Source organism: Monodon monoceros, unplaced genomic scaffold (genome assembly GCF_005190385.1).
Source record: "Monodon monoceros isolate NGI ecotype Baffin Bay Population unplaced genomic scaffold, NGI_Narwhal_1 Super_Scaffold_15, whole genome shotgun sequence".
Classification (NCBI taxonomy): Eukaryota; Metazoa; Chordata; class Mammalia; order Artiodactyla; family Monodontidae; genus Monodon; species Monodon monoceros.
Window position 1 is genome coordinate 42,223,283 of NW_021703771.1, and position 17,831 is coordinate 42,241,113.

Genomic DNA, 17,831 nt, shown 5'->3' on the forward strand with positions numbered 1-17,831 from the left:
TTAAATTTTGAGGATTGCATTGTTTTATTAGCCAGTGTACTGCCATAAAGAACATACTGTTGTTTTAGTATTTCATCATCAAATAAAGCTACAAAGCTGAATGAAATATATGAGGAATCATATATCTGAGTAAAAATAACATTTAGTTTTTACTTGTTGGAATAATTTTCATCACCAACATTTGATTTATGACTCCTGCCACATCCAGAAAATGTGTTTTTCTTAATAAAAAGGTAAATGAAAATTTGTCGCAGCCATGAGAGTTAAAACTTAAATTAGGGAAATTCTATTTGTATTATTATCTGATAGTTTTGAATCATAAATTTAAAAATAGGTTTGATTTAAAATAAAATGATTGTAAAGGATATGTTTTAATATATAAATGCTGACATTATAAATATTTTTATTCACTTCTGGGTCATAGTTGGGAAACTAATCTTAAAATATCACTTGTCAAAAACATTAAAAATACAACTAGTGTATGACCAAGCAATCCCAGTTCTGTGTATAGATCGGAAGGAAAGAAAATCACTATCTCAAAGAGATATCTGCACCCAGCATGTTCATTGCTGCATTATGTACAATAGCAAAGACATAGAAACAATCTAAGTGCCCATCAACAGACGATTGGATAAAGAAAATGTGATATATATAATATAGATGTTACTCATCCATATATATTATCCAGCCATAAAAAAAGAAGAAAATCTTGCCTTTTGAGACAACATGGATAGAACTTGAGGACATTTTGCTAAGTGACATAAGCCAGACAGAGAAAGGCAAATACTGTATGTTCTCACTTATATGTGGAATCTAAAAAAAAATCAAATCAAATTCTAGAGGGTAGAATAGTGGTTGGCAGGGGGATAGGGGATGGAGGAAATGGAGAGATGTTGAACAAAGGTTACAAATGTCCAGCTATAAGAGGAATTAGTTCTGGATAGGGAACGTACAGCTGGGTAACTACAATGAATAACACTGTATTATATACTTGAAAGTTGTTAAGAGAGTAGAACTTAAAAGTTATCACCTCACACACACAAAAATGGTAATTTTGTGAGGGGATATAGGTGTTGACTAACCTTATTGTAGTAATGATTTCACAATATATACATGTATCAAATCATCACATTGTACCCTTACATTTATGTCAGTAATTATCTCAATAAAGTTGGAAAAAATAGCACTTATTGAAACATGATCTTATTTTTCATGACTAGTATGCAACTCGGGAGGCATGAGACTCATCACATGACCTTGAGCAGCTGAACCAGGCTATACCCTTCCCAAATAGACGAGTCTACCAGTCACTCGTTTGGATGTCATAGCAAGTTTGATTTGCCATAAAAATTTCAGAACACTTTCAATTTTTTGTGTCTTTCCACATCCCACACCATTCCCAGTGAATTCATTTCCTAGGGCTGCTGTATAACAACACATGTACTACAAACTGGGTGCCTTAAAACAACAGAAATTTGTTCTCTTACAGTTCTGGAAGCTAGAAGTCCGAAATCAAGGTGCAGGCAGGGGCACGCTCTGTGAATGCTCTAGAGGAGGCTCCATTCATGCCTCTACTGGCTTGCGGTGGTTGCTGGCAATCCCTGGTATTCCTCTCTTGTAGATGTCTCGCTCCAATCTCGGCCTCTGTCTGCACTTGGTCATCTTCCTTCTCTGTGTGTTTGTTTCTGTGTCTCTGCTCTTTTTACAAGGACAACAGTCTTATTGGATTTAGGGCCCACCCTAATCCAGTATGACCTCATCTTAATTATAACTGCAAAGATCTAATTTCCAAATAAGGCCACATTCTGAGGTTCCAGGAGTGACATGAAGTTTGGGGGAGGGAGACACTATTCAACACAGTAGACCCAGTATGTACAACATCCAACTGTGTATCTCCTCCTTTGCTTACAAAGATGTTTTGCTCTTTTCATCAAGCATCCTAAGACCTGTTGTATTTATATTTGTCTGTACCCTTTTACCTTCAGTCCCATGGTGCACTTGGATTTCCCTTCTGGATAGATGATGGAAGAGAAGAGCTCAAAGGTGCAGGAAGGGCTACAGGGAAGTAAGGTGTGCTCTAGAGGAGTTAAGAAAAATTCCCTTTAAGTTAGCAGATCATTTCCCTGTTGTGTTTCATTTCTTTTGATCAGTATGTACCCTGCTCTGAAGCTAGGTCCAGAGAGGCAGAAGAGGTAAAGACCGATGATAGGTCCCTGGGAACCATCTGTCCTATGCTATGTACTATACCACACTGAGATTCAACAATACATCTTGACATTCATCTCCATCAATGAAGATGTTAGTGAAAATTCATTCTATTCTTCAAAATGGTCACATGCTTTCATCTTTGCCTCTGTACTGTTGTCATGTAATTTTAGTGTCCTCAACCCCTTCAGCATCCAAGGCTCACATTTGCCATTAATATTTTCCCAGTATTTAGAAAACCCACCCTTGCCGATTGATGATTCTGTTCTCTAGGTTGATAATTATCAGCCCTTTCTATAAACTCCAGTTCTCAGCTCTTGGTCTTTCTTCGTACTAGCTATGGTCCTATGTTCATGCAAGTTCACCCCAACCATGGTTATAACTGGGGTTTGATTAGAGCAGAGGCAAAAGCAAAGGCAGGACAGGGCAGAGCCAGGGAATTTAGGCAAAACCAAAATCTTGAAAATGTTCTAAAAATTTGGGGGCTTCCCTGGTGGCGCAGTGGTTGAGAGTCCGCCTGCCGATGCAGGGGACGCGGGTTTGTGCCCCGGTCCAGGAAGATCCCACATGCCGCGGAGCAGCTGGGCCCGTGAGCCATGGCCGTTGAGCCTGCGCGTCCGGAACCTGTGCTCCACAACGGGAGAGGCCACGGCAGTGAGAGGCCTGCGTACCGCAAAAAAAAAAAAAAAAAAAAAAAATTGGGAATATTCTATTTTCAGTGAACTTGCCTATGTCTGTGTGTGGACAATATACTTAACCTTCCAGAGGCTTTGTTTCTTTATTGTAGGGTGAGAGGACTGAGTAATTTGAGTTCTAATGTTCTGTGAAATAATAACATTCTATCATCCTAGGAGAGTTAAACTGGTGAAAAATCAGATAAATTTTGTTAGTAATTTTTTGACATCAAGGATTATAGGCTAGAATTGATTACTTGAGGAGACTGAAGAGCCCACATTGAAAGTCTTTGAAAACATAACCATCTCGTATGATTTAAGAAAAAGTCTACTTGAAGATGTCAGATTTTCAAAATAAAATCTGTGTTAAATTTTGCTGTTTCATTCATTGCTTTAACCTCCTGTTCACTTTCAATGTGATTATAGCTGGTCATATCTAGTCATAGTATTTGTTATTAACATTACTGGGATGACAGTATACTTATTTTATTTCTGGAAGAGCATCAGCATTTGTGATTGGCCTCTTCTGATTATGGTGGTGAGAAAACACCCTTTGGATAACTTCAAGGGTCTCATCTCAGCCCTGGTCAATTAATGCCTAACTGGCGAATGTAACTGAGTGCCAAAGCTACTGATACTAACAGGCCTGCTCCGAGAACACTACACGGAGTGTGGTTAGCTCAAACAATTCAAAAGGCAAGCGTTTTCTTCTTTTTTCTTTTCCCCGCTTGTCCTGTGTTGTCTGCCAGTCGACTCCCTGCTCACTTGCAAGCACATCAGATTTCATAAAAACGTCAGTCTTTATCTCCACTTTCTCCTTGTTTTCCTGTTATCCCAGAGAAGTAAAATCAAGCAAATGATAATAAGCTGAAAAAAATGATCAGAAAATAAAGCTTCCAAATTAAGAGCTGCTCCATGAGATTGGGTTCACTGTGTGTTTAAAGAAAGTCATGATTCATTAACTATGGCCTGTAACAATCAAATAAACAAAACCATGCTGTACAAGGCATCCATCAGCATGTTGAAGTGCATAAATCACTAACCATGTGACCCAGGGCTTAACCATTTGCCAAAACAGCTGTTTTCTCAGCTCAAATAATGAAGAGAAAAAACAGCTGAAGCCAATTAGTGGATAAGCATTCATTCCCAAATATATGCAACAGTTGAGTGGTTTATATTGCAGGACAGATATGTTGTTATTCAGATCCAAGGAAGAAAGCTCCTCTTACAAAAAAAAAAAAAAAAATTGAAGGTTTTACATTAACCCTTGTTTGTACTGGGCTTTCCTCCAAAGAGCAAGCAGAGAAATAAACAAACAAGCAAAAAAAACCAAACAGCTAATTAAAATCTGGGGTACTTGAAAGCAATGCAGTGAATTATTTATTTAGGGTTGTTTGTTTCTTTGCTCATAGAATATTTTAAGCATTCATGAGGACTAGGAATATGAACATAGGATTCTAATGCAAAGCAAAATATCTGATTTCAAACAAATTATGTTTACCAAAGAGAAATGATCTATCAAACAGAAATAGACACTAGAAAAGACTAAGCATATTTTCCACACTCAGATTCTAAAAGAAGATCTATTCTCAACCAAGGAAAACCTTTAAACGCTTTGTATTTTAGCTTGGAATCAACAGTATTGTCAGCAAAATCATTGAGTTTTCAGCAGGAATCCTCCAATAGAGGGTCTAGAGCTTCTCCTGCTACAATAAAGGCGTACTCTGGAACTTCCCTTTCTTTGACAGTCCTGTTAACTGCTAATAAAAATTTACAAAACATGACACATTTCCCTCAAAGGAATCATCACCAGGCCAGGTACCAAGAAATAATCTTCCCTGCAAAGATGGCCTTGATGCAGGCTGAAAGGAGTAAGGGCTTTGCAATCAGGTGGGCTGGGTTCTGACCCAGCCACTTGCTAGATATGTAATGTGTGGTAACTTTTGAAATCCTTCTGAAACTTCAGTTTCTTTATCTATATAGCATGTATAATTCCATCTTCTTCATAGACTCATGAGTTTGTGTTATGAAATTTAAGTAAGCCATTTATTTTTCGGTGAAGTAGAAATATAATGAGCTTATCCAAAACTCAGTTCTTGCCAAGTGAAATGTGAAAATATATTTAAAAATTGGTTAACACTCATTTATAAAATGAACATTCAAGATAAACAGCTATATTTTTAAATTTTATTTTGTATTTAAAACAATTTTATTTTATATTGGAGTAGAGTTGATTTACAATGTTGTGTTAGTTTCGGGTATACAGCAAAGTGATTCAGTTATGCATATGTCTATTCTCTTTCAGATTCTTTTCCCATATGGGTTATTACAGGGTATTGAGTAGAGTTCCCTGTGCTATACAGTAGGTGCTTGCTGATAATCTATTTTATATATAGTAGTGTGTATATGTTAATCCCAACTTCCTAATTTATCCCTCCCCCCAACTTTCCCCTTTGGTAACTATAAGTTTCTTTTCTAAGTCTGTGACTATGTTTCTGTTTTGTAAATAAGTTCATTTGTATAAGATAAAAGGTAGCTATTTTCAATATTTATGGAATTATTACGTCATGGGGCATCTAGGAGAGACTGGGCCTTTGTAATTGAAGAAGAATGGATTGATCATTTAAAAAGTTACAAGAAGTTTGATTTTCTAGGATAAAGACATGATTTCACCTTTTTGGAGGAAACTCTCTGGAAGGATCTCATTAATTATGCTGATTTAAGACAATTACCTATGTGCTGACATTGGGAGGAACTAAGCATGGTGAATTAACCAAAATGCAGTTGCTTCAGAGAAAATGTGAAGTATTATATTAGGGTAGCTTGTCCTAGTGGAGGCTTGGGGAAAGTCAAACCACAAAATACTAGGGACATGGTGTTTCCACCAAGAGAATGGACAGTTTCATTGTCAGTGTTTCTAAGAGAGCAGAAAAAATAAGAACTTACAGGGGAAACAGGAGAGTTTATTCCTTTTGGAGTCAGGAGGGGTTAGGGACGGGACTCCAAGTAGGAGAGAGATGTCCATGGACAAGCCTGCTGGGGGAAGATAGGCTGGCTGTCATGAGACAATGGCAAACCTGGGAGAGGAAGAACAACTAACCTTACTCCAGGGAGAAAGAGAAAGTCAGGAGCCCAGAGGGGAACCTGGGGTGCTTGTAGCACTGTGGCAGCCCTCTTCATTCTCTCCAACAGTGTGTGTGAGTCTCGCTTTCATGAGTCCATGGCAGTACTGATTATTCACAATGAAAAATAAAATCTTGGCTAATTTTATATAAATAGAGGGTATAACCTGACATTTACCACTTAGATATGAGTGGTGTGACCGACTTTATTTTGCTAACTGCTTACATTTCTCGATAAGTCTTTATTCCTTCTCAGGCATGGGAAAACCATACTTAATTTAATCTTGAGACTCAGCACAGTTGAGCAGTTTTTAATCCAGTTCAGTTATGAAACTTTCACCCTCTATCTAATATGAAATTTCTGTCTCGGAGCTTACTTACTTTTTCTGCCAGATTTTTCTCTCCTTGTCCTCTAGTTGTTATTTGCATTTCACGGGGTTTATTGTATGTTGGTTTCCACATGTCAGGAGTGACATGGTTACAATACCTAGTCTGTTTGTCTCGCCTCCTGGCTCTGACCACTGGTGTCCTCTGATGTCCTCTGGTCCCTGGAATTGTAGAGCTGAAGGCAGTAGGGAGAGGACAGAGGAATGTGCAAGTGGAAGGCTCAGCTGCTATGGCATATCCAGCTTGTAGGCAGGCAACAGATACCTGACTCTGCTCTCAATTGGCGTTTTTTTCATGAATCTTGATTTATTAGAAACACACATGTGTTTATGAATTTGTCTCAATGTAAAATATAGTTCTTACTATGAGTTACATTTTTAAAAGCTTGAAAATTTCTATTGTGAAACAGGGGTCGGATCCTTTCTTCCTTTGGAAGCATTTACAAGGTTGTGTCCACAGAAGTTGACTCTGTACAGATTACAATATATCTATGCCTTCTAAGATTGAAAGAGTCATCATTCTTTAGGACAATTTGCATTTTTGATTACTGTCACACATAAAGATAGCCTCACTTGCTGGCTTGCGTTCATTTCTCTTTTTGAGATTTTTTTTTTCATTTGGCCTTTTATCTACTGTGGTTTTCAGTTTCAATTTGTGTCAGAATTTGGTATAGAAAGGATGTTAATACTTTATCAAGCAATTTCTTGTGAATGGCCTTCTACTTTTTTGTTTGCCTTTGAATTTTATGTTTTGACATGCAGAAGAATGTAATACATTCTTACCATTAAGTTTAAAAGGCATTCTTTATGAAATATCTTAACAGATTATTTAGAAAATCTAGTTTATGTACACTGAAGGAAATTAACAAAACTAAATTTACAATGCAACAAAACCTAAGAGAAAACAGATTAGGAAAAATACTCTCATTTAATATGGTATATAGTAGATAAATACCACAATATAATAGTAATTCATTTGGATTGTAAATAAAATTCAATATTTATTATAAAATAAACTGACAATATGAACAAGCAACTCATAAAAAGGAAATATATGTGATCCCATACATATAATACTCATAATTCCAATAATACCTTTATTTCATTCACTGTTATTTGTATAAAGAAATAATTTTTAAAGTGTGTGAAAAAACGTTTAGTCTATGTAGAAAATTTAAAAAATAATCTAAGCTAAAGAAAATACAGTTTATATATTCAAGCAGTCAAATTTTTAGGAAAGTCATAATTGTTAAAGAGATTCTTGTGAGGGTGCAACCCTTATTAATTTTTGGTAGAAGGGTAATTGGGGAAAACTTCTGGAAAAGCAAAGTAGGCATTCGTGAAAGGAACCATAAATAAATATCTTGATGTGGAAACTTGAGATTGAGGCATGCATACTAAGGAAATAATTCTGAAGAAGCAAAAAAGCTATGAGCTATACATATGATTGTATTATTCGTGATATCTCTAAAAGAAAAACCTATAGAAATGGTCTACTTATATTTGGGATATTATTTAGTACACCATATTCCAACAACAAAATAGAGTATTATGTGCCTGTTAATAATTGTAAACATTGACAGAAGTAAAAATTATGCTAGAAAGCTAAATGAAACTATCAAATACAAAATGCCATTTGCATTTTGTGTCAAACTGTGAAAATATGTGCACATGTAAAAGAACATCGCTATCAAAACAGTTATATTTGAATCGTTGAAAAATTCATTTAATGTACTTGCTTTGATTTTTTTCTTCAATGTTATTGTATTTTCCAAATAATTTGTAAGATATAGGCATACTAGCGGCATAAGTAATAGTAGTAGCATGTGTATGTTTGTCTGTGACCATGGCATTGCCTGACAGCTTGTCTTGGTATTTCCTTTGGTGATTAACATCTCTCACCAAACAGTTTCCTTGTCTCCATCAGGAAGTCCCAGTAACCAAAATATTAGGATTTAGAATTCACTACACCATTTAGTTAACTCTTCTAAGAATTTCTGATTCATTCCCTTATCCTTCATTAGGGCAGACCCATTATCCCATTATGTGCATCCGAATGTGCCTTTGAAGGATGGGGGAAAGTTGTCTGGGATTCTTGTTTTGGTGTTGGCATTAGAAATAAAAGCTTCAAAACAAGGCTCTTTATTTGAAAATTTTTCTTTTGGATTCTTGTTAAAAGCGAGATAGATGATCAAAATAGCATCCCACAAGCATCCTTGGCAGGGTTGTGATGTGTTGAAGTTTTCTTCATTCTCGGAATTGGCATTCGTTGAAGAGTTTTTCAAAGATAATAGATACACCTAAGGAGGTGCTTGCAGCTTCAGCTAGTACATGATTAAATTAATGAGCCTGACTTTCCTGACGTCTGGATTGCTATCGGGGTGACATTAATTATGCCTATAACACCTCTTCACATTCCGTACCCTCTACACCAGCCAGAAAAAATCTTCCAGTGGAGTACCAGTGAGTTTTTTTGTGGCTCTTTGTGGGGTTGTACCTGTAGCATAGATAAAATTTCATAAGGCATTTAAAAATTATTGTTACTTTAAAACAAGATATTAGTCTTTTCTGTGTGTGTGTGAAAGGGAGGGATGAAGAAAAGAAAATGCGAACCATTTTGGCGGGTCTGCTGTTGGCTTTCCTCACTGGCTTTACTTTAAAGGCATTTTTCCAGCCTGAGCTGCTTTGATTTATGGTCACTTTAAGTGATCCCTACTGCCCTTCTTTTTTTCCGATTTCCTATTTAGTTGCCAACCTTTCCAACACAGTCTACTATTCTGGAATTGGTTTAGTTCCTTCCTTCTTGAAAGGAAGTTTGGTTTATTTGGTTTCAGAGCTCCTCGAATCTGCTTTTGTGTGTGTAATAGATGTAGGAAGAGCTGGAGTTCTCCATTTCACTGTAATAGTTTTCACAGTCCTCTGGTTCCCTTGCTTTCTGTGAGATATTATTTCTTTTTCTTAACCATACGGTACAGCAGCACCCTTAATGGAAAATTTGTAAGCCCTAGTAAATATATTTAAAACTTTAATGACTTTTTAACGAGGTTTTAGAGCACTGTAATTGTTTTTTTTTAATGTAGAAAAATAGTGGTTTTGTAGGAAATTAGTCCAAATTAATTTTTCCATCAAAACCCGTAGGTACAGCTGCTTTATTTCTTTATATTTATTTTAATAGGTTGCAGTCCAACAATGTATTCTAGAGGAATAGAATTTTAATATGAGTTTTAAGAAGAAAAAAAGCCTCTTCTACTTCTTGTTAGAAGCACACATGACATTTAGTCCCAGACTAAAGTGTCAGGCTTTCATTCTTCATTGGCTCAAGGCCCCTTCTAGGATAAACAGGAGAAATCATTCACTAGAATTGCTTCTCACTTTGGGAGCATGCATACTTATGTATCCTCAAGATATCATTTATCAAGAAGCAAAAATATATTAGTAAATAAAATTTCAGGAATCTAAGTCTCACCATGTCCTTATGGTGTTTACAGAGGATTCACCAATCACCCCACAGCATTTCCTTTCCTGCTGAGAAACCTATGCAAGACAGAGTTGCTCCCTTAATGTCACTACTCTGCTGATTTAGTGCTAAACTTGGGATCTTTGATGGGTCAATGCCTCATCTCTATCTCTGCCTCCGTGTCTGATCCCAGCCAGCCTGGTCTCTCCACTAATGCTTTGTAAACTTTACTGTGCATACAAATCACCCCTTACAATAAAAATCTTGTAAAAATGCAGATTTCAATTCAGGAGTTTGGGTGTGGGCCTGAGATTTGTTATTTCTGCCAGCTCCCAGGTGTTGCTAATGCTTTTGGACCACATTTTGGATTAATAGCAAGTCTCTAGGCTATCAGGAATCATTGACAGTGCTCCTTGGATGCTACATAGTGCTGTAAGCGACTGTAAGTGGTTTGAGACCTTGAGAGCTTCCAGTCTTTCATTCTTCTAGTCCACCTCAGTAGAGCATCTGCTCCAATACTCAGTTTCCAGAACTCCTCTAGCTGGCTAATAATCCCTAGGTATCTTCCATAGCCAAAGTGTGCTGGGGACAGCATCTTTTGGTGGGAAAAGTAGCTCAGTAGCAGGATCAGTCAGGAAACAAGGTGGGAGGCTACTTTGAGGTTACAAGCAAGGACAATAGGCACAGGAGTGACAAGTGAGACGGTAGGTTGAAGGATATACCAATTAGTGCTAAAAACTGCAAAACAAGAATGAATGAAATTAGTAATATATATGCATAGCCAAGGAACAGAAAAAATACCATAGATGAAGCTTGGTTTGGTGTTCCCAATAGACACATTAGGATAGACAACATAGTGTGATTGTAGCTGCCATTTGAAAGGTCTGACAGAGCTAGGCCTCTGTATATGTCTATAAACAGTGAACAACTCCAGGGAGCATCATTCACTTAGACAAGATGTGAATGGTGCTTCCTGAAATTGTACAATGTCATGTTTGGTCTCATATATCTGACACTCAAAGCAGTATACTGTAAACACTTGGGTTGTTAAAACTATAGACATGTTCTCCAAAAGAACCCCCCCCCATCTCCATCCATTTAGCCTTGAGTCAGTTGCTCCTAATCAAAGAGAAACGATCTATGTAACTTCTTGCCCTGCGTGAGATGGGGCTCAAGGCTAGGATGCCTAATAAAGAGACCCAACAAATATTGTGGTTTAAGAACCCTAGAAATTTACTTCTCTCTCATGTAGTAGTTCTCAAGTGAACTTTTCAGGTGGGTGAGCACTCTGCTCCACATGGTAATTCAGAGATTCAGTCTGATGATGGATTTGCTACCTTCAACAGATGGCTTCCAGGATTGTTCTAGCCATTGCCTTTTCATCCACTGAAGAGGAAGCTCAGTTTCAAGTCAATCAGAAATCACACACTTGTATCTGCTCACATTTTATTTATCAGAGCTAGTCACATGTCCATGAAACAGCTGCAGAGAAACTGGGGATCACTGCTCTAGATGGGGCTAAGAGGTTGGGCATGTCCCAGCAACAACTACTATTATGGAAATAGGGAAGAAAGCATTTTTCTGGACAGCTAGCAGTATCTTTGATATCTTCTAAACCTGAGACTCCTCTAGTGCCCTAAAATGAATTATTTTTACTTTAACTGAAAGTTATTGATTACCTGCTTTGTGGGTAGGCATATCTCTCCTTTAAGCTACTGCGGTCTAATTGTCCAGAAAAGGACAAGCTGCCCTGATGATTCTCTGATTTATTCCAATCAATAGGGTCTGCACCATCCCAGGGTGCCTGAGTCAGCCTAAGCTTTAATAATTACACTCTTAGCCCAACTCTAACAGTATAATTATTATTGTGCCACGTTTTACACTGGTTTGGACAATAAATTAAATCGTTACCCTACCCATCAAGCATCATGCAAACTACTTAGAATTACCACAAGAGATTCTACTGAGGAAGCTTTGAGCCCAGTGCAGAGAACTAGAATTCTAAACCCCATTCCAAATTTCCAAGATTTCTGTCAGGCTAAAATGATGCTATATATGTATATTTCTGTGGTATCCAATCTAGACCAGGAAACGGCAGTTTTTAAAGATTTCCTGTATATACACATTGCCCCTTTCCATATATACTATTGATTTTTCTTAAAATATTGATTTCAATATTGATTTGACTATTGATTTATTTGTATACTGATGTATTTATCATTCAATAAGTGATGTATAAGAGTACATGTTTCAGCATCCTTTCCCATTATTGCTTTCACTCTCCTCATAGTTAAGTCTGGGGTCTCTCTGTGAAACATAACTAATAGGTAAAACTTAGTAAATGCTTAGCTTCAGAAGATGGATACATGGAAAAGATCTCTGGATAATGATTGCACTTGCATCAGGCACCACTTAAAAATGGGGAAGGGAGAGGGTAGAAAAGTCTGAACTTTGTGCATAAAGTGCTTATCACCTGCATTATGTATATTGATGACTTATTATTTATTACTATAAAAATCTTTGAGCAAGACCACCATTTTGCTTTTTAAGACACTTGGTATCTTAAACATTGAGTTAATTTTTGCTTCTCATTGTTCAGTGAGTGGTTTTTATAAAAAGTGCTGAAATATTGGCTGATGAACATATGTCAATTTAGTATAAAAAAGAGCCACACTTTTCTAAGCAAGTAACAAAAATATTTATCTCATAATTCCAAGTATATAAAACTAAAGGAGATTTAAGTTAAAAATAGATCTCTTTCTGGTAACAGTCTTAATAATCTAATTTAAATCAAAATTTGCCGTGTTTTTTTTTTTAATGTGATAGGATTTATACAGGACAGAACTCTTTCCATGTAAGAACTCTGGAAAAAAACAATATCCTGTCACTGTTAGAAAAACTAATAGCCAAGGAAGCGTTAGAATAAAGCCAAAATTGAATTATGTGTGTGTCTATTAATAAAACTAGATCCCCAGTAAAAATGCTCATGTTTTCTCCCCAGTTCCAATATGATTAACATTCACACTTCAGAAACATATGCCGAGAGAGAATTTATTTTCCATCAAAAGGTGCCTTCCTTTCAGGAAGATGCTTCTGTTGCAAAGTAAATTAGTCATCTTGAAGGATGTTAGTGTATTGAGGTTGGGATGATTTATTCAGCCTTTTGCAACTCAAACTTGGAGTAACATAAGTAAAATATCCATCACTAAGCTGTTTGTGCTCAGCACTGACAGCACAGAATTGCTTTGAATATTATTTCTGGTTTCCTGCCAGAGCCAGGTGTTGGTATGCACAAAAATGGAAGCACGAGATTAAAGAACACGTGGACACAAATGAGTCGCAGGAACTTCAAAGTGCATTTGCCTGTTAGGTTCCTGATAGCAAAATACAGCTGTATTCATCTGACAGGTAGGTATTTGCTATTTGGTACAGGCCCCAGGAAAGTACTAAGATGCACACTTTGTAGAATTTATGGGCAGGCTCTACTTTTCACTTTAAATCTGAGTGTCTCACACTGATTGCTCTGATTCGTCAAAAGAGTAATTTCCATAAGTGAATTCACATGTGAATGTTTGGTGCCCCTTGCCTACGTTATTCTACAGTATGCTTCCATGCCCTCTGCCTCCCAGAGTCGTCACATTCTCTCATGGTAAGAGGTCATGCTTGTCTGCCACTTTCTTACATAATCCGTTCATCTTAGAGACGTGGGTAAGGACACCTAGATTCTACTTACTGAAGGACATTCTTTTCCGTAAATCACACAACCAAGAGAAATAATGTCTTATCATTTAAAATGATTGTGGGATCTTTGAAAAAGTCCAATAGCTCCAAAAGAAAGCTAAATATATTAAGTAAAGTTTAATGAGTCGAATTAAATTTTTACCACCTAAAATAGTATCACATTCAAACCGTGGGACTTCAAACCGTAGACTGATACTGAAATGGTGTGTGTGTGTGTGTGTGTATGTGTTGAGAGGGGTGTGGATATTAAGTGTTACTGACTCTGCTCTCATACCACTTATGAAGCTTAAAACTGGAACCAGTCCTCTTAAGAAGTCATAAAAATAAAATTTATTCCTGAGGCTTTCTTGAGTTTTCCATTCATTTAGTAGATATTTACTATCACTATTATGTGGTAACTACCCTCTAGGCACAGTGGATACAATGGTGAACCAAACAGGCACGGTCCCTGCTTTCCTGGAGCTTCTAGTCAAGAGGAAGGAGACAATCAAGATTATTTCAAAGTTACCAGTATAATGAAGGAAAAAAGGAACAGAGTGTTGACTTGGGAAGGAGAAGAGTTAGAGTTAAGAACTTTGAAGAGCTGATGCCTGAAAAGCAAGAAATATCCAGCTGAATAAAGAGACAGGAGAGTGCTCCAGCAGAGGACAATGAAAATGCAGAGGTCTTCAAGGAGTAGTGCAGTTAAGGGGTCAAAAGAAGTTACTGTGTCTAGTAGCAAGCCAAGGGCAGTGAAGTGAGGTGAACTGGAAAGGTAGGCAGAGCTTAGATTATGCAGATCCCTGCAGGCAGTGGTCAGGGTTCCAGGTTGAATTCCCTGGAAGCAGTTTTGAAGATGGAAATTAGCATGGGGGACATTTATGAAGAGTGCCCTTAGGACCAACTTTGCAAGACAGGGATGACCGAGGGTGGGGCAAAGGGAGATAATGAGCTGCACTGTAGTTCTGACAAAGCTGTCAGCCAAGCCCATGGGGGCACTGGAGCTGGCATGGCCCTTCAGAGTTGTCCCAAATCATATTCTGACATTGATTCAGACACTGAATATGGGCTGCTCCTGAAAGAAGGAAGAAGCAGCAGTATTCTTCAGCCACCGTAGTCCACAAGGAAGGCTGATACCTGAGGGTTGACTTGGCCTTATTCCCAGCAGCTAGTGAAATAAGTCCTTTGTTCCCGAAGGGAGATCCAGGCATATGGATTTTATTTCGAACACAATGGGGAGCCACTGAAGAGTTTTCAGAATGGGGTGCTGTAGTCTGATTTACATGTTCATATGATTACTCTGGCTATTTTTTGAAGAATACAAAATGCAGAGATAGAATCAAGGAAACAAAGTATAATATTTGTGGAAAAGCAAAGGGCTCGGTCCGATTTGCCCGGTGTTATTTCCTCTTGATGGCTGAAAGTCATAAGGCTGGGACAAGTCAAGGGAAACATTTTAAATTCAGATTTAGTGTTATCACGCCTAATAAGAGAGCTAATGTGATTTAATTGAATGTTCTTTCACTCAGCCTCTCCTGAGAATTGTTGAAATGAGAAACTATTCATAACTGTGGTTTGAGTGAATGCATGAGTGTGTGTGTGTGAGTGTGAGAGTCAATTTAATTTATTTCTTCCTTATAATGTTAACCTGAATTTTGGGCTTTAAATTTCTTCCCCTTCAAGTTTTTGGATTTGTATTCTCACTTAGGAGGTCTATGATGGATCACACATGATAGATCCTCACAATGGGCCATTAGTTTCATCTCTTGGAAAGAAATCTCAACATTAATCTAACTGGCAAGTTTGCAGCAATTGTGCTAGGCTCACCTCCATTCCTTGAGATATAAATGCTCGTTGGTTGATTAATCTACCGATGAAGGAGAGGTTAGTGTGTCTATCAAGTGCAAGCATGCAGCAGATCTTCATGGTGATGGGATAGTTTTGTATCTTGATTCTGGAAGTGGTTACACTAATGTACACATGTGATAATTGACATAGAACTATATACATTCATTGCACCAATGTCAATTACCTGGTTTTGATATTTTACCATAGTTATTTAAAATATAACCATTGGGAGAAACTAGGTAATGGCTACATAGGACCTCTCTGTACTATCTTTTCTTTGAAATCTGTGATTATTTCAAAATAAAAAGTTTAAAAACTGCTCTCTGTGACAAATTCTGGGCATGCCACTGCACACTCCTTTTGCATCTTTGCACCTACTCTGATGATGTAAATGAAAAATGACTGCAGCTACACTGAGGACCTGAGAACCTCTATTTTGCTCAGATTTCCCCCCTAGCTCCAGACCCCAGAGCCATCTGGCTGGCTCATGGCACCCAAATTCAGCATGTCCGGTGTTCATCCTCTTCCCCAAACCAACTACACTTTCAGTATTCCCTCTATGTCCCAAGTGCACTGAAATCCTTCAAGGTCTCCAAAAGTTTCTTCACTCTTAGCTTTCACTTTTAGCTCATATCGTTTCTGTACTTGAAGTGAGTTCTGACTTTCCTGTGTGGCAGATTCCTACTCATCTTTCCAGATCTTCTTAAATCCTCCTCTTTGACGAAGGCACATCATGGATCCTGTATCCATATTCTCATGGAAGTCTGAGGCTTAACATAGAATATTATTGACCATAACATAGTTACTTGTATGTATGCCTGTCTTCCTCACTAGATTGTAAGAACCTCTAGATTATTACTTTAAATTATGTATTGTGCTTGAAACAGCAAGGATAAATAAATTTTTTGTTAAATGAACAAATGAATGACTAAGTTAAATGATCAATCTACTCTATATAATTGCTGTTGGTGGCCACAAAATGGATTTTATATTAAAAATTTTTGTTACAGATATTTTACTTTCTCAAAACACTTTTAAATATTTACCTTGTTTGAGTCTCACAACATCCATCCTGATTAGCTGGCAGAGGTATATTATCCTAATTTAAATGCTAAAGAAGTGGAAGAGAGGTTTTATGTGATTTGTCTGAGGACCATGGTTAATACAGTAGAATAGTAAAGATTAGAACCCACATCTCCTGATTTATACTCTAGTGCTTTGTTCAACACACTCTGATTGCTATTGGACCTTTGATCAATGTAACATATGTAGCTAATTTAGAAGAAGTGTGTTTAAAGCACTCAGTTAAGTCATTCCCAAAAGAAACCCACATGAAGTTGGTCCATATTCTTAGCATCTTATACAAATGAGGCACTGAAATGTAATGTTTCTGATCACTTTTTCAGACTATATCATTGTCATTTTAGCTCTTCTTCTTTGTGCTTTAATGCTGGGTGATGGGGTACTTAATATGACAAGGTATGGCAGGCAGTTTTTTGCTTTCTTAGGGCTTTGTGACCAAGGGGAGAAATTAACATTCTTACAGAGGAAAAACTGAAATGCAAAGTCTCTGACATCTGTTTCCCTCATTTAGTTGGATCTTTTGAGATCAGCTTATCTCTCTTGGCTCTTGGAGTCTGAAATGGAAACCATTGCTTTGATTTATGTATGTTGCCATGATTTATGCACTGTTGAAATGAATATCAGATGGTTTTACCTCTTTGCAAAGGCAATAGCGAAACAGGTAGATTTTATCTTATCATCTGAAAACCAAGATGCTGAGACATGGCTGTCAAATAGCATTGCTTAATTGCTTTAACTACCTCAATATCTTAAAGACTTGGCCATAATGAAAATTAATTTAAACTGAGTTGTAAGACATACATCCAGCACACAGTTACTCAGTACCCTAACATAGACATGGGGAACTTGGAGAGCTCTTTCACCAAGGCAGTTAAGCAAAGATCCAGATAAAGCCCATTTTAAAGGGAAGCAGATGACTGGAGGAAAACGTACTACCAAAGGGTAGAATGCACTTGGATCTTACAAACTATGAAATGACCCATGTGACAGCAAGAATCCCTTCAGGGAGAAACAATAATCAAGTGAATACTAAACATTAAGTAAAGGCCTCCAGCAACTCTTGTAAGATACCCTCCCAGGAAATTCAAACCTGATGAATCACAATGAAACCTACAGAGGTTGCTGATAAATCTTGATTTCCAAGCTTGTTCCTGTTTCTTTTAGAGGAATGACTTGATGACATAAAGTCAGAAGACATCAGACACACACACACACACACACACACACACACACACACACACACACACACACACACACACACACACACACACACACACACACACACACACACACACACACACACACACACACACACACACACACACACACACACACA